General features: G+C 40.6%; 1 protein-coding gene across 1 annotated transcript in view; it reads right to left on the bottom strand.

Moving 5' to 3' along the window:
- TAFA1 (TAFA chemokine like family member 1) overlaps positions 1 to 15833 on the bottom strand; it is a 328857-nt gene that overhangs the window by 132098 nt on the left and 180926 nt on the right. The window lies entirely within an intron of this gene.

Here is a 15833-nt window from a genome sequence, read left to right as displayed (position 1 = left end):
AAATCAGCGCATTTCCTCTGCGGTGATGTTTAGAGTGGCCCTACCATTTGTCATCTTTTGGGTTGAATTTGTTTTCATTTTGCAAATGACAACACATACTGTTAAGCAAGGTTTAGCCCAAACAGATAATGTTAAGAGTGAAGATGCTTGGGTTTTACCCTAAAAAAAAAAAAAAAATCTCTGAAGGCAAAAAGAAAAAAATAATGAAAAATGAATGACCCAAGAAATGAAAAATTGAAAAGTGAATAGTTTACACACAGAAAATTGCCTTTCTGGGGTGAAGTCCATAAAGGATTTTGGCCAAAAGAGATGTTTATTTTTTAAAATTTGAAGTGCTCATTTAATATTTGCAAAATGAAACTTTTTAACTTTTTTGTTTCAAATTAAAATCTAGCTTAGTGATTCTAAAAAATGCCAGAATATATTGAAAACAAAAACAAAAAACAATTAAAGCATCTTAAAATCCTTAGAAATACAAAACATCATTCTTATTCAAACAAAATGTTTTAGCTAACCTAAATTCACACAAGATTTTTTTTTACTGAGAAAAAATATTTTGCTCCAGAATGAATAAAATAAAAAACAAAAGCCATAACCCAAGAACACCAAACCCAAGCTAGCAAACAGACCTACCAATTATTTACACAGTTCTGTGAAGAGCTGTTTGCAAGCTCTGTACTACAACTTTTATTCATGGAATATGGTTTCTAGCAAGCAGACATCGCACCTGGCTCCTGTTTTAAATAAGAGGACAACGTGATTATATAAATGACAACTGCTAAAGAATTGGCAAAATGCACCTGATGCAGAACATGAAACTCTGGAAAACAGAAATGTATTTATACACAGTGGCAGTTACAACGTACCTAAAACATGTTACTGTTTCAGTATATTTTGATCTTGCGATGCCCTGCTAACTTCACTGGTATCTTACATGCATTTTTGTTAAAAGGTAGTATGTAGGCAGACTTTTTGACAGACAAAACAGCAGTACAATAATTTTCTGCTCATGGCCTCCAATCCTCCTAAGGGAAACTGAAAATAATATAGCCTAATTACAACTCTGAACAAAACAGTTTTATTACCCAATGAACTACTTTAATTCTTTGTTTGCTCTCAAATGATATGTGAAAATTAATACATGGCAAATTAACACCATAAAATTTGGAAGTGAAGGATTTTTTTTCAGTTTGACTTGCCCTACCTGCAGAGAAGGAATACAGTTTCTCTTCTAGCAATGAAAACAACAGTTTATCACAGAATTAGCTAGGCTGGAAGAGACCTCTGGGATTATCGAGTCCAACCTTTGGCCTAACACCACCATGTCAACTAGACCATGGCACTAAGTGCCACATCCAGTCTTTTCTTAAACACCTCCAGGGATGGTGACTCCACCACCTCCCTGGGCAGCCTGTTCCAATGTCTAATAACCCTTTCTGAGAAGAAATTTTTCCTAATGTCTAACCTTATAGTAATGATAGAAGTTATATAGCACTGGGCTTGCCTTACAGCATAATTCAATCAGAAGTCTTCATACTTAAAAATGTGTTTTAAATACTTTTCAAAACTGAAGTTTTACTGTATTAGTAGTGACCAAGCTTTATATCTCACTGGAGACAATGCAGAGAACCATAACAAGTCATGAAGTGCTACAGTGCATGATAATGCATGGCTTCTCGTTCATTACATCATGACATTGCTCTTCAGTACCAGGACATAACTAGGCACTCAAGGTGCTATATTACCACATAATAAAGTCCAATTAAGATTCATTAACCTCTGACCTCCCTCACATGCTTGATAGACAGTGAGCATCTCGGGGGGGGAAAAGTTAAAAGGTGAACTTGAATGAGCTCAGTTCAATGGATGACATTTTGGGGAGTTAAAGATACCTTAGATGATAATTTACATCTGATGCATCAAGGCATGTTGACATATTGATTGATAAATGGAAATGTTATATGAGATGGTCATGCTGGCTGAACATTTGGAGTGATTTATGTTGAAACATTTGCTTTTTATATGTGCACCATTATTTTATGTTAACAATAAAGTGTTGTAAATGTTACATTAGTAATAAAATATGCACTAGATATGTGCTTTATTGGCTTTGTGTATGAATAAATACCACCACATTCATGCAAAAATGATATGAAAATAATATACCTAGACTCGGCACAGTGACAACCTGTATCTATCTTAAGGTAAAATTAATGTTGAAATCCAAGTATGGAAGTGTGTACAAACCAAGATTCATGTAGGGGGGTACATTTTATTACTATGCTTATGGAGAAATGTGTCAAAAAAAAGAATGTGTCAGAGTTACTAGGAAAGTAGGAGAAAGGACTATACAGAAGAGACAACACTCAACTGATATATGCCGGTGCTTAGATATAGTTTAGACTTTTGATGTTCCTTTGAGATTAATAAAACCATCACTCTATATTACATGCACCTACACATGCAGAATTACTCCACTGCAATATGAGACACAGTCGCGTAGCAGTTACGGAAATGTTAGATATCTCCCAAGTATAATTATGCATTCACAGAAAATTCCAGAGCAGAAGCAATTTTCCTTTGTGATTATACATTTTTTTTCTCAATAAGTTAGGTACTTTTTTCTTTTTTTTTTTTTTTTTTTCCCCCCCCCAACAATGAACATTTTATGACCACCTGGTGATCAGTCCATTTTCAGGTGGCTGGACTTTCTTCTGGAAAGACCACTCTGAAAGAGGGGCCAGCATGGGGTCCCCCACACTAAGGAGCCATAAGCCACATGCTCCAAGCAAGCTTTCCTGGAAGACCAAGTACCCTGCTCTGCAACCATTACCCTATGCATGTCTTGCATATACATAGATGCCCCTGGGAAACATCACTACTGATGTGTTATGTACAACAAAGATGCTCTGTGCACGTGCAGTAGATCTAGCATGTTTATACACGACTGACTTTCCAGGCATGCAAAGTAAATCCAAAGATTCCATGAAGTCCAGGGCTTGCTTTATGGGTTAGTGATAAATATGCAGTGTGTACACCGTACTGTCAACATTTAAAGGGTTAGTTTGACTTGCTGCATACCTGCAGTGCCCCGACCTTGTGCCTTGACACATGCCAGTAAGACACAGAGGAATTCTGGATATAAAGACCGCTATGTAGCTGTAAAAACATCTAGTATACAAGCCAAAATTTACTTAGAACAATTTATAGCATTGAAAAGGAAAACAAGTAGACAAAACTTCAGACATGTGGTACCTTGAAGTTTGACTCATGATGTATACAGGAGATGGGGCACATACTAGAATCTGGAGATTCATAATATCAGCAGCTCCGAATTAGCAGCAAGGTGCTGCCTGCGTTGAGCTACTTTACCCTACACAGATTAGCTGGTTCAGGCGTAGCCCAAAGTTACTAGTATTTTCTGAGCTAGGTAAGGAATCAGGATTCATGGAGTAAAGAAAAGCAGTGCAAGAGTGGAATTGTTGTGCAATTACTGCAGCATGTTAGGTTCTTCATATACTGAGTGCAAAACTTCAGCTCTAACGCAGGCTGTCAATAGAGCACACATTATCACAGCATCAAACATCTGGGAAGACACTGTGCTTTCCTGAAATTCAGCTTTCTCTGGGATCATAAAGCCCTGACACTGTAGGGAAGCTCTATTTTGTTGACAAAAATAACCACATTTGAGGAATCAGGAGAGACACAGTGAAGACCCAGTGCAAAGCAGAGCAGCACTTTCATGTCAGTGGGTTTCCTAAGGCTCCAGCCACCCCCTCAATGCAACCTTCACCATTACTTCCCTGTGCAAATTACAGTTACAGACAGCGGTGGAAACAGCATGTACCTTTTATAATCAAAGATCTCAATAGTCACAGAACATTGTGTAAAAACCATTTCTTCAGCAAGGACTAAGTGGCAACAAGGGAGAGGATGAAGCAGGGACAACAGCAATTAAAAGCAAAAGGGATTAAATATATTCCCAAGTGCCTCAAAAGTAGCAAGAAGAGAAGACCCCTTAATTCTTAGCTAGTATTAGCCCCTTTACATGGAAACCGAGTCTAGACATATAAATGGTAGAACCCAGCATTTCTTTGTTATTCACAGCATACAGTGGTGATGTAACTTCATGGAGGGAGGGGGATCACACACACCACTTTGCAGATAACAATTATCCCACATACACATAGGCGCACGCACAGTTATCTCAGACACACACAAACAAGCCTGCTGGCACATATAATGTACTCCACAAGCCCAATTTGTTTTCACTTCATTATTTTTGAATACATAGGGAGAGTTCTGGGAACGCACGATGTTGCTATGCCAAATTCTGCAGAAATACAAGTTCTTTTGGTACTAACAGGAGCTTTTATCCCATTTTCATTCTAATTTTCTACTATAGCACTGCCAAACACCATTTAGCTTTGCACAGAAAGTCGAAGCTTTTGTAGGCAAAGCCCCAGAATCACTTCTTTTTATTTTCTTTACTCCTGTGAGCAGCCACATAAATCCCAGATGTTCTCTATTCTGCATGAAGTAAATATTGAAATTATGTTAGGAGATATTAAAATAGAGCTGACAGAGATGTGAGCCTAAGATCCAAACTGTACTAAACTTGAAACAGTTCTATCAGCAATTACCCACTCTGACAGTGCTGCATATCTGCTGTCTGCAATCAGTATAGAGTGCCATATATCTTCCTAATCACCTTTCTTTCCAGTGACAAATATGAGCAAGCTAAAGCTAAGGTCAAGTGAAAGTACTAAACACCTTCAGTACATCAGGAAAGTTACCCTCACTCAAAACACAAAGCTCAATGTCTGGCAAGCTTGAGTGATGCAAAGCATTTTGGGTAGGAGGTCTGCCAAAATAACAGCATGCAAATAACCAGATGCAAAATTCCTTGAGGTTTGTTGAAAGCTGAAGAAGACGGTTTGCTCCACTGAAGCATCGTTTGTGAGTGCAGCCATCAACACATCAGACTCAGCCATGGCACAAGAGGCATTTGTTGCCATTACCATATATAACTGGTCTTTTAAAAGGAAACAGAGGTGCAAATCCCATGGGCATGTGTACAAGCTTTTACACAAGTGCCATTGGTTAGTGCACCCTTGATGGGGGCTGGGCTGGAGGGACCCTTTTTCCAGCTAAGCCCAGCAGAGAGGATCCCTCATGGCTGGGCCACCGCAGGTTTGGCCTCTGCAAAGATAGCATGAAGGGCAATGTCCTACCTTGGGGCAGCTGCCAGGAGTCGGAAACTTTCAGGACAGAGAGGCCTGTAGATGTTGCCCACCTTCATCTGCTCATCCACATCCCTGCCTTACTTGGGTGCCAAGGGATGTCCCTAATACCTGAAGAAAGCTGTGAAAGGCACAGTCTTTTGGTTGTGGTTCACAATGGAACACAAGGGAATTAAACACTCACATGCTGATGACCTAGGGGACTAACTCCTTTCTTTTGGAAAGGATAAGGTTTTAGAAACTTTCATCAGAAGAAGAAGAAAGAAAGAAAAATAAAAACCAAACCACCAAAAAAAAGCCCCCAACCTAATTCCCTGTCTGAGCATCCCAACCAGATGACCAGAATCACTTTAACTTGGAGCGAACGGGTTGGATGTAGAAAATACAACTTTTACCACATACAGTAAGCACGAACAGCCACAGAGGTGTCTGAATGAAAGTTCAAACCCGAACTTTGTGCTAGGCAGTGTGAGTAGTCAGTAATTATTTATAGCTACAGGCCAGTGCCTTCTGAGCATAGGAGAAGCACTAAGCAAGCTACCTTTCACCATGAAAGAAGCTCTGGGAATATTTCAGGAGGTTATGGGAAGAATATCTGTTGAGAGGTCAGGGCTCAGGGCAGGAGGCTGCCCAGTACAGTATGAATTATATTTTCGTATTCTGCAGCCCCAGAATGTTCTATTTCATCTGCCACAGAGGCTGCCAGTCAGTTCTTTAAGTACAGCCTGTATCTAAGTGCATTTGTATTATTATACAAAGGAGAAATGGCTTTTCCTTCCCCCAAATGAACCCCCTAAACTTACTAAATCTACAACATAGATTTAAAATTCTCACAAATACAAGGAAACTTTATGCAAAAGCAAGTGAAGAGCAGCCCCAAACCCAGCAAAGTATTACAAAGACTAGAGGCACCCGTGAGCGCTTGCGCTCATGTCTTTGCTGTGTGCTCTACCACTCCTCTCCTCATCCTTCTCATGCTCTGTTGCTCCTTCAAGGGCTTTTCAAAGCAGTTTCAGATTTTTAAGATCCCCATGACAAGCAGACTAAACTCTTGTTCCTGCAAACCCCACATCAATCTGAACTGGCATCTTGACTGATATAATTTTTATCAGTAGCACCTTTTTCCATACATTTTCCCCAAAGATGTTGGTCAAGAACAGAAGTTATTCCCCTTCTAATCCTATTCCCCCCACCTGAGAAAAAAAAGTAAAGGGATTTAGTCTTAAAATTTCCAAACTGTTCATTTGCTAAATCACCAAACACAAATCTTCGCATGGGACTGTGCACGCTGCATAGCATCAGCTAAGAGAAACTCCACCTGCTTTGAGTGCCCCCTCGTCCAAAACGTGCAGTATTCAGTGGGATATTCTTGACTGCATAGAAAATTGGTTTGCTTCCTCCCTATGTGAGGTTTAGCATAGAAATTTGCTATCTGTGTCTGAGGGCTGTACCCCTGGCGTGGTGCTGGGCTACCCCAGCCTTCCAGCACGTCACTTGCCACGGTCCAAGCAGCCGCACAGCCCTGGCACAGCCCACGTGCAGCCGTCCCATGGAATTGCCCCTTTCCCGCACGTACTTCCACAAAGATGCAGCTCTATGGAGGAGACGGATCAAAATTATTTTAGCCGAGAGTTATATTTCCACTACATTTCCAGCTTAGACCTGTTTCTAAATGCTTTCTAGGAAAGTGCTGGTAACATGTCTGTGTGCTATTCTGCCACTGAGAATAAGGCAGTTGTAACACACCACTGGGACTGCCAGGAGAGCCGGGCTCCAGCCCTCGATGTTACACGGCGACGTGCTGTGGACACTTGCCACGGTGCTCGGCACACTGAAAGACACGTCCGAAAGAACACACACAAGGGGTTAGAAAGCAGCTCTGCCCCTGGGCTGCTCGGGGACCTGGTTTCCCAGTCCCACATGCATTGTTCTGTCTGACTGTAACTAGGACTCTTCCCACGTCTGTGCTGGGTGGCCCCATCAGCACGCTGCAGTGCAGACAGTGAGGAGGAAGCCACGTTCCCACACACAGGCGCAGGTTTTGTCAATGAATTATCCCTTTCTCCAGACGCAAAGAAGGCCAAAAGTACCCTGTTGTGTTACAGGGTAATAGAAATGTTGTTCTTGGACTTTGGTGCTTCACTGCTCATTTTCCAATTATATAAGGCTCAATTGTTCATACGAGAATTCCTTGTTGACTAATTGGCAAAAACATATACACAGCTAAGTAGCACACTGTGTCCTACTTTGACGAAATGTGCTACCATTCCATCCTAATTAGAAATACTCATTTGCTCTTTTAATTGCATACCTTTGCATATTTACAGCAATTAATACATTGTAAAAGTGGAGCACACCAAGTCAGTCTAATATTTGCATTTCTGCTAGTTAAGTCTGTTAAGGCATCGCTTCCACATTAGGCTTTAATTACACGAGGAATGCAAAACACCTGATGCCATGCTGGAACCCAGAATCATTTTCTTTGGACTCCTTTACCTGGTCACCGACCAAAGTAGTGTTTTGCCCATAAAAATTGGCTAAAGATCTACTTCCCAAGGAATTAATGCTATAATTGCATGCATTTTTCTAACCGGGTATTATGCCCTTGAAATACTGATACAATCTTGATTACAGAAGTATGAACATTACCATGAACTGCTTTCTATTTTATGCTAGTTATGGAAGTAATAAACCACATTCAGTAAAAATAACACCTTTTAGCAGTGCTCAAGTCTTTTCTATATTTTTAGCAAGTTTGGGAGCTGCTTGTTTTTGCTGCCTGAAAATATCCTGCCACAATTAATATTCTAACAGTAAAATGGATAAACAGCTTACTTCTGAAACTTGCTTATTAAACATGCTGAATTCTCAGTTGATTCTGATCTGAACTGCTCTCTTGGTTTCACTGAGGATATACCAGTTTACACCAGCTGGGATCTGGCTCATTTTATAATGTTACAGGAACCGATCATGTTTGATCTGGAAATTCAGGAGGGTCCTTTCTCCCTTAAGAATTTATTAACCACCAAATGGAGGTAATTCACATATTTTAAAGTGTTCAGTGTACGTACACATACACACACGCATGCATATGTGGATGTGAAGCATGCACTGTATTTTAAACTGTGATTTGTGTAGCAAATCAGAGAGGAGCAGGGAGGTTTTACATTCAACAAGCTCAACACAAGAAACAATAAATTTTTTTTTATACCTCCATACACACTCACTGCTTTCTGAAATCTAACTAAATCCACTCATGACACTCTCATGAGATGGTAACCTCAAGATTACTCACATTTCTCATTTCACAAAACAAAAAGGCTGTTGACATCCCTGCCTGAAACACCTGGCTTTGCACCTTACTCTGGATTAGGTTTTTATCTGGTGGCATTTTGCGTGGCTGCACCAGTGCCAGCAGAGCTCATTTGCCTGAGCTGGGTTGAAAGCCCTTTCCTTGCTACAGCCTTTATTCTTTCCGGACCCAGAAAGAATAGACCTTAATAGAATAGGTCCAGCTCACGGGATTTTGATGCTGTTCTAAGCCTCAGGAAAACAAAGAGCTTGGCAGGAGAAGAGAGCAAATATGGCACTACTGGCAGCAAGTTACCGAAAGAGTGTTTCATACAGACTCTCCCAACCTACAGATAACTGATGTTCCATGGCAGTGGCAGGGAGGAGGGGACACGAACAAAGAATAGCCTAACTGCATATAGTTTTTCTAAGAATTTTGTACAGGAAAGTCACGCTGAAACAGTCTCCACCATGGGGCTCGACAAGGCACTGGCCAAGCTGAAACCAGAGCTGTATGGCAAGAACAAGCTGGGGCGCACAGGCAGGGCTGTGCTGGCTGGACATGGCCAAGGGATGATGGCTCCATCCCACGGAAGCATGCAGAGTCAATCTTTCCAACATTTCATTACACACATGTTGCTGGCTGTTAGGTCAGTGGCTTCAGAGGTTGCACTTAAGTCCATTATTTCACAGTAAAAAGCCAAGTCCAAGTTTCTTATGTCTTAAACCACTGTCATTCTCTAAAAGCTATTTCTCACCCACTTCCCTAGATTTCACATAGCCATAAACATTTTAGTCACAGTAACATCTTTAGTACTTTGGTAGAGAGCAGGATTTGATTCGCAAACTCTTCAGCTGTTGTATGCTGCAGATAACATTCAAAATATCAGGCCTCGATGGGGCAGAAGCAAATCTTGCACCATTCCCTCCAACTGCAGAGTGCCAGCCCGAACTCTGTCTTTTCGGATGCCTTTATGGCACCATACTTAAATATGCAGTTATATTTGCATGCATTCATTCATTCAAAACTAAGCCTGACATTTGTAAAAACACACAGCTGGTGAACGAAAGAGCTGTCTTATTCTTCCTAAGTAGAAACTCCAGATTTTAATGTCACAAGATAAAAAAACCTGTTGTGTTTTTTTTTTTTTATTTCACTGTAGGAGAATTTAAAAAAGGGAGATTTACAATTTCAAAATAAACAAGCAAACTATGTTTGCACTGCAGCATTCTTCCTTACCAATTTCAGATGTTTTCAGAGAAAAAGAGGAGGAGAAGGCTACACGAAGATGAAAGGGAAATTTACCCCAATGATGAGCTTTCAAAAGCTGAGAGTACAAAGAAAACCTTATCAAAAACTTGTTACCAGAAACTGGAATGACTGTGCGTGTCTGAGACGGGAGAGAAATGCAATACTTGCAAGTGATGAAATTTCAAGTACAATAGAAAATAGTGCTGGATGTCCACTGGGAGATGGAATGATTTCCTCTGAACTCATGGGAAATTACTGTACGGATATCTGAATGATGGGTCATATCTTGTGTTGAAAGCACACAGACATTTACTGAGTTACGTTCAGGTATGGGTAGGGTTTAGTTTGTAAATAAACATCAGCAAATTAAATGACAGACTTGCTGCTAGAGCCCCAACCTTAAACCAGAGACAAACCCCACCATATGACTATGCAGGTATCTCCATTTTTTGATATGAAACATGCAAATTTGGTGGAAATAGCTCTCTCATAATGTGTGATTTCCTATTGATAAAGCATTCTTAGCACAATGGAAAATCCTCTCACAACATCGAACATCAAGGCTATGATTGACTGTCTCCACAGAAATGAGTCGTAATGGGATTTGGCACCTCTGGGCTGGGAGGACACAGGGAGGCCAGCAATTGTTTGAATCTCTGGAGGGGTTATCCAACTTCAGAAGCATTCAGTGACGTGTTTCAATCAACAGCAGGAAAGTACAGCTATCTCCACTCTGAAGAAGTTTAATCTATGGCTAGGATCCAAAAAGACCAAGTGTCCTCTGAATTCAAAGGCAGCCAATCTTCATAGACTTGAGAAAAGATTATCTAGAGATTATGTTGGTAATTAACTGAGGAAATGGAAAGTTGGTCTAAACCCTGTGGATCCGTCTCAAAGTGACATTGCTCTTTTCTTTCCATAAAGGATGTGCGTTGGATGCTGTGGACGTACTTTAAAGATGAGCACGGTGCAACATGGGTAAAGCAACGAAGGGAGTCTGAATACAGGTGTCTGTCTTAGCTAACTATCTTCACTTTGTACTGGACAAGTGGGTGGTTGACAATAGATAATTTCTTTTATGAAATTAAAATTAAAACTAGCAATTATCCACCAATACCCAACAATCATCACATCACTGTTAACATGTGTTGCTGTCATTAGTAGCATTTATTCTAACCAGTCTTTATTATACCACTAGTTTACTGCAATTACTCCTAATTAGACAGAGACTGTGAGCACCAGCTTTTATACCCAGTAAAGCCCCTGTCACGTCCCAGATGATCTGAAGGACCCCTCTGCTGCAACCCTATTAAATAGATAGACTTCATTTCATGTTACTCCAGAGAGCTCCTCCAGACAAACACTTCATTGTTATAACATTATATTTTTAGCTCTTATTTGCATGGCAGTGCTTCACAGCTCTCCTAAATCTTCAGTTACTTAGTAACTATTTTTCTTTCTCATCTGATAGCAGCATGGAGCGTAACAAAAGAGTGCTGCATAGTTACAGACATGCAGCAGCCCTGCTATTTAGCATTTAGATGGTGCAACTGATGTACCCGATAGGCGGAGGGGAGGTGGACACGAGCAGTGACAGTTGGCTGGACAGAATGCCCCCTCTCATTTCTTTCACTGTGGCCCTTGCCAAAAACATTATGCCATTTCAGGCAGACAGAGGAAACGTGCCTGCTTTCCACAGGTCTGCTCTAATCACTACATCCCACTCTACGGGCATTTCTCAGGCTTCAAGTCATCGCTGTTTTGCAGAGTGAGGAACTGCTTGAGACAGCTACAACAGGGCAATGGAGCCCCATGCACCAGGCAATTCTCGAATTGCAGACTGAGTGTGTAAAATAGACATGAATATTGATATTCCACAATTCATCTTCACATAACCCCAAGCGATCACCAAATCTCCAGTTCCCCTACCACAAGCTTAGCCTCTTAACCCAGGATATTCATGGATGTCTGGGAAAGTTTTGGAATCAGTGCTCCATTTTAAATGATCCTTTCACTCTTTCCCTAATGAATTATTGTTATTTGCAATAGCAAATGCACTCTATGCCAAATTTCCCACAGGCCTCTTTTCAAATTAGCCATCTGCAGCCATGTGAAGCTTTACATGCACACAAAGTATATGAAAGGATACCCAAAGTACTATCGAATCACATAGGTACTTATCCATCTTTTAACATATTGCATACTCGCATTGGCCATTTCAGGTAGAAGCAGGGTGATTATGGACGGTGGAATAACATCTGAGCGAGCCACATGCACGATCACTCCTTCCCAGACATTGTTCTCCTGTCATCAGATTCAAGGTGGCCATAGCCACATAACAAGAGGAAGGTCCCAACTTGAAGCATCCTTCATTCTTTAACAAAAAGGAGGTGTTTTTCCATTATTTGCTCCTTAACAACAAAACATCTAAGGTCTTTACTGCCTACTGCAGAGCGTTAATTTTTAATGGGAGAAGTTACACGCTGCTTGATTTCTTTAGCACATGAAGCAGCCAACCCATCGTGCATCACCTATAACTCCAGAACAGCAGTTTCAGCAAGGAGTCTTTATAGCTCAGAGCATCCTTGAGGGCTAAAGATGTCAAGCAGTTTAAATGCCAATGAAATCAAGTAGACACCAGGCTCAGATGTGTTAGGTAAAAAGGACAGGAAAATGGAGACCTCTACTGAGACCAAACAACTCTGTTCTGCATTAAGAAATAAGGGCCACGTTAAAACAACCGCAAAGCACTCACCTGGTGAAATGGGGAGCGGTATAAGCAGCACAAATGACAAAGTATACAGCAAATTTTATGATGAAAAATGAGTGAAAAATGGGCCAGAGGGCATGCGAGAGAGTCCATGGCTCTCTCCGCCCTAAGGCAGAATTAACTCTAACTGAGATGAGGTCTGATGATGGAGACACTACAATGACCCTAAGCAATTTGTTCCAAGGCTTAACAATTAAAAAGATTTTTCCAGTCATTCTCCAGAGCACTCAAACCCAGTGCAACTGTGCCCACTGCCAATCTTATAAAACTCTCAGGATTTCACGTAATACAGGACTTCCCAGCCCTCAAAGCTAAAGCTCACTTGCTAACATTGATAGTTCACACTGCTTTCAGGACTGCCTACGCTTGGGCATCCTCCCTGTCTATAAAGGTTCTTCCTTGGGCTCCAGCCTCTGCAAGAAGTACAGCGCAGAGGTATCTGCATCTCAGCATCTCTCTCTGAAACTGGACAAGAACCTTCAAAATGTATCGGATCACATCCAAGAGATCAAGATTTCAGTGGATAATCCAAGCTATATTGCTGCGAAGGCTATTTTTTTTTTTTTAGCAGTAATTTTTAGCAGTTTTTTCAATTTTCCAATGTACTGTGCAGAAGGATTGAAAGTTAATATCCGTTTAAGCCATTGCCAGAATAGGGATATTTCTGCTTTTGTATCTTTAAAAATATCTTCTGGAATGAAACCATGGATGCCAAGTTTCAAGGTTGAGTGAATTTTTATAGCAAAATTATAAATCCCTGAAAATGGAAGATAAAATGTAGAGTGTTTAATAAGCCTTAACTGAAATGCTGCTATCAGATTCCCCTTCAATAATTTTGATAGAAATGTGTCTTCCCTAAGATGATCCTATCTGTGAGTACAGCATTCAGCACTGGCATCATTCTGCTGGTGGTCAGTATTTAAAGGTAGAGTATTTGTAATGCACTGGAGAGTGCATAAGACCAAGCAATATCACAGTGGCTCTCCTGCAGGCAGAAATGAGAAAAAACACAAGCAGGGCTAGCAAATTTTCCCCTAGCCCACTTACACACCACATGTTTCTTTCACATATTCTCCCTCCTCTCTCCAGCTGAAGTTACCATTGCACAGGGTTTTTTTTTCCCCCCTTCTTAAATATGTTACTGGAGAGGCACTACCGCCATTGCTGTTTGGCTCAGCCTCGGCCAGTGACGGGTCCATCTTGTAGCCGACTGGCATTGGCTCTGTTGGACATAAGGGAAGCTTCTAGCAGCTTCTCGCAGAAGCCAACCCTCTAGCCTCCCCACTACCAAAACATTGCAACACAATACACACAGACCCGAGGAGCACTGCTGATTGTGCCCTCACCCAAGCGAGCATCTCTCTAGTCCTAACATGGAGACCTCAGGGTCTAATCAAGTTGATGTTACAGTGAGAGAAGAGGGTACTAACACAGTTATTAAGTAGGTAAGCTTTGAGTAGCACCCTAGGAGGAGAAGGGGAGTTTATGCTTGTCACGTGCAGTTTAATCTCTTCTAAATTACACTCTTGCCTAGAGGAAATAGTGCCAACTGGGATGTGCCAATCCGAAATCATGAAACATGTGTTTTGTAATCTCATGTGCTGGTTTCAGGAGTATTTATGGTTGGTTTAAGTTCACTTTCTCCCCAGAATTTACAGTGATGTAAGTTCATTTTGTAATGACACCATCACACTGGTGCACTCGTGTGTATTCCTGCACTTCAAAGGTAAGCAGCAACAAAATGTGTCTTGATGATCATAAGTAATGAAAAAGGACAGCAGCATGGGTACCAATAAAGGGCTGTAGCCCAAGTCAGCCCTTGAGAGAAGCCATAATTTGGCAGCTAAACAATGACAGCAATACATTTGCTCCTAAACTAGCACGTGGCTCTTTACTGCTACTCCACATACAGTTATTTCAAACACTGGCTGTTCCTCAAGATTCCTGGGAATACCATCAGATGCTACTCAACAACTACTGAACGGAGGTATTGGTCTATTACTACCATAATGTACTAAGAAATCTTCCCTCCAGAGGGATCTTTTTCCTTTTTTTTTTGGCACTTCTGCTCATTTTTTCTGCACTAGGTCAAACCATGCTTTGTTCCACTGTTTTGTTTTAGCTGAGCATGTGTAAGCACACCCTTTTATAGTGTTTCCTCAGACTATTTTTTCTGTATTCCCTCTTTGCTCAAGCCGTCTTCAGATCAGTCCTTCCCAATTCTACGGAGAGGATATGCTTATTTGAGAAAAAGAAAACCTACCTTTTTTGGTCTGTCCCCATTCTTAGCTTCAGGCCATGAGCAAACGAAAGCAGTGTAATATGCAAGATAGAACAACTCCAGCCAAGGCTCCTTAATGGAAATGGCAACTGCTATTGATTTCCTAAACACAGAGGTTGTGCCCTTCACCTCTATGACAAATCAGTTAGTAAAGACTTGGGACTCAAGGGAAACCCCTCAGCATGTAAACGTGAACTTGTGGTTTACTGTTAACACAATGTACTCTACAACTTCTTCGACAGTAAAGTCTGGGAAAATACAAGAGTCTGTAAGTGGCAAACAAACATTCACAGTAAAAATAAATCACTAATATAAATGGAATTGAATTCAACAGGCAAAAGAAACAGCAGGTAGACAGGAATACCAAGAAGCTGTATTTGGCCTTTGAATTACCATTAAATTTATAATCAAAATTACAAAAAAAAAATCAGATTACTTCTTATTTGTAATATAAGACATAGGGTGATAAAGAAAAATAACTGTTATTTATCTTCTGATAACAGTAAATTGCATTATACAATTAAAATTAGTGTAAGCACTCAGTTTGACGAGGAGAAATGTCTTTATCATTAATGGTTGTCATGATAGGAGAGACAAATAATATTTTTCCAAGCAATAAAATGAGGTTAAGCAGCCCCTCACTATTTGATAATATATTTTATATTTTGCATATGAGGAATATCCCATTTAATAGCAGAGCAACTTGCCCCTGAAGCATAGTTCCTTCATAAGCAATGTTTTCACAAGCATTACCAAGGTTGGGGAATACAGACATCACTGGAGATGTTTGCAGCCCCTCTTCTCTCACAGTATAAATAAAATCACTCACTGGCCTGGTTGCACCAGCAGAAAGATCAGACAGACAGCTTAGATGAATAACACTGAGAACAGAGTGACTTATTTCGTCCTTGAAACAAAAGCAACTTCCTTACACCCTGTAAGTTAATAACGCTTTATTTTGTCCCCAGCTGTTAAGTTTACAGAAATTAAAAGTCA

The sequence above is a fragment of the Nyctibius grandis genome, chromosome 10 (assembly GCF_013368605.1).
Source record: "Nyctibius grandis isolate bNycGra1 chromosome 10, bNycGra1.pri, whole genome shotgun sequence".
Taxonomy (NCBI): domain Eukaryota; kingdom Metazoa; phylum Chordata; class Aves; order Nyctibiiformes; family Nyctibiidae; genus Nyctibius; species Nyctibius grandis.
Note: the sequence above shows the minus strand (reverse complement) of the source record. Positions and strands in the feature narration are given on the sequence as shown.